Genomic DNA, 2,502 nt, shown 5'->3' on the forward strand with positions numbered 1-2,502 from the left:
ACCAGTGGCCTCCCTCTTTCTTTGCTGGGGGGTGGGGCCAGCCCTGCGAGGGGCTGTCTGCCTACCTGATTGCCCCTAACCGCTGGTCTGCTTACCTGATCACCCCTAACCACTCTGCCTGCCTGCCTGATTGCCCCTAACCGCTTGCTTGGGGTTGGGGCCAGCCCACAAGGGGCCGTGGTGGTCTGGTCTTGGTGGTCTGGTCTTTGGTCGTTTTGGTGGTGATACCTCTGGCCTTTTATTATATAGATTCCTTTTGTCTTATTCGAAGCCTTTTGAGATCTTTTCCATACTTGTACTTTTTTCCTGCTTCTGTAATTACCTAGTCTTACACTTAAAATGTCATCTTTGATTTCTTTCTGGTCGTTCCCCTACCCTGGCTCCCAAACATTGGGGCGCTGTTGAATTTCACCTCTGATTTCTACACAGCATTGCGAAAACTGTACATTCTGTTTGTGTGTCAAATACATATCATTTGGATACTTCTGGTTTTGACATTGATGAACTCATTTTATCCCAATTTTTTCCATTCACGAGGGGCCATGGTGGTCTGGTCTTTGGTCGTTTCGGTGGTGATGCCTCTGGCCTTTTATTATATAGGATTCCTTTTGTCTTATTTGAAGCCTTTTAAGATCTTTTCCATACTTGTACTTTCTTCCTGCTTCTGTAATTACCTAGTTTTACACTTAAAATGTCATCTTTGATTTCTTTCTGATCATTACCCCACCCCGGCTCCCAAACATTGGGGCGCCTGCTGAATTTCACCTCTGATTTCTACACAGCATTGCGAAAACTGTACATTCTGTTTGTGTGTCAAATACATATCATTTGGATACTTCTGGTTTTGACATTGATGAACTCATTTTATCCCAATTTTTTCCATTTCTCTTTTACTCACACTAAACCTGGCTAAAAGTGTATTTCCTTATATATCAGTAGACAGGAAGTGACCTGTTTTACGTTATTAGATGCTGGGTTTTGGAGGTAGACATAGCCATAGTTGTGTGCTTCCAGGTCAGCTTTCCCGGCTGCCAGCTTCCTTTTTCACAGCTTCAGTCTCCACAGTGTGTGGGGAGGTGAGTGTCTGCTTCTGCATTTTGGAAGGAGTATTCTCCCCAGAGCCCAGCATCGTTAAGTCATTTCACGTGCGCCACAAAGGCATCCTTGCAAAGCAACCGAGATCCATATTTCACAAAGGTCTTCAGTCGGAACCTCAGCCTCGATCGATGTTAATTCAGGCTGGTGTACTTGACGGCATGTAGCATCGTTACCACATGTGAAAAAGGAGTAATTTTCCTGCTGGGCCGGTGCCCAAAAGCGCTAAAATGGAAGCCCAGAGCTCCTCGTTAAATGTGGAAGATTGCACACACCAGCCATAGTTGTGCGCTTCCAGGTCAGCTTTCCCGGCTGCCAGTTTCCTTTTTCACAGCTTCAGTCTCCACAGTATGTGGGGAGGTGAGTGTCTGCTTCTGCATTTTGGAAGGCGTATTCTCCCCAGAGCCCAGCATCGTTAAGTCATTTCACGTGCGCCACAAAGGCATCCTTGCAAAGCAACCGAGATCCATATTTCACAAAGGTCTTCAGTCGGGACCTCAGCCTCGATCGATGTTAATTCAGGCTGGTGTACTTGATGGCATGTAGCATCGTTACCACATGTGAAACAGGAGTAATTTTCCTGCTGGGCCGGTGCCCAGAAGCGCTAAAATGGAAGCCCCAGAGCTCCTCGTTAAATGTGGAAGATTGCACACACATTCACCCTTCTCCTTTCCAACCTCCAACATGAGAATGAAAGAAAACACTTGGTAAAAAGGTATTGAACCGCAAGGACAAAGTGATGGAATAGTGGGGAGGCTCGGACACGTTTCTGGAAGTCAGGAGTCAGATGGACCGCTGGCACCCGCCTCAGCAGAGCATTCAGGGAAGGCCTCTCGGCGGAGGTGAGGTTGGAGCAGCCCTGAGCTGTGCTGATGTTGGGGAATGTGTTTTGGCAGGAGACGTGCGGAGTGCATGGGCGACGGGGTCAGTCTTGCTGGAGGGATGAGTGGAAGGGAATGTCAGGGAGGAAGCCAGAGAGGGGGTGAGAAGCAGGGAATGAAGCACTTAACCCGCCCAGGGAGGACCTGGACTATTCCACACGCGATGGGGAGCCTCTGAGGGTTTCGAGGAGAGGAATGCATGATCCTACTGTCGCTCTAATGCGCTGACTGTGCAGAGTATAGATGGAGGGGACCAGGCTAAAGGAGAACAATTAGGAAGCCGTGCGGTTGTCCAGGTAGGAAGGATGCTGATGTGGCTGCGGTGGGAGGAGGTGGGCAGTGGTTGGGTGTGGGCGACAGGGCTTTCGAAGTGACATTATCTGCTGGGGAGTGGGGTGTGCGGTGTGAACAGTGGAGACCAGGGAACAGTGCTGCCGGGTTTGTCCTGCGCAGGGGCCTTGCCCCTGGCTGAGCCTGGGCGTGTAGCACACAGCAGCCGAGGAGCGGGTGCGGCTTTGGTTCAGGG

The 2,502-nt window shown here is 49.8% G+C and overlaps 1 protein-coding gene across 1 annotated transcript in view; it reads left to right on the forward strand.

Annotated features, from left to right (window-relative positions):
* The window catches only part of B4GALT6 (UDP-Gal:betaGlcNAc beta 1,4- galactosyltransferase, polypeptide 6), a 47,500-nt gene that overhangs the window by 34,768 nt on the left and 10,230 nt on the right, over positions 1–2,502 (forward strand). The gene's annotated exons all lie outside the window — the stretch shown is intronic.

The sequence above is a fragment of the Myotis brandtii genome, unplaced genomic scaffold (genome assembly GCF_000412655.1).
Source record: "Myotis brandtii unplaced genomic scaffold, ASM41265v1 scaffold107, whole genome shotgun sequence".
Classification (NCBI taxonomy): domain Eukaryota; kingdom Metazoa; phylum Chordata; class Mammalia; order Chiroptera; family Vespertilionidae; genus Myotis; species Myotis brandtii.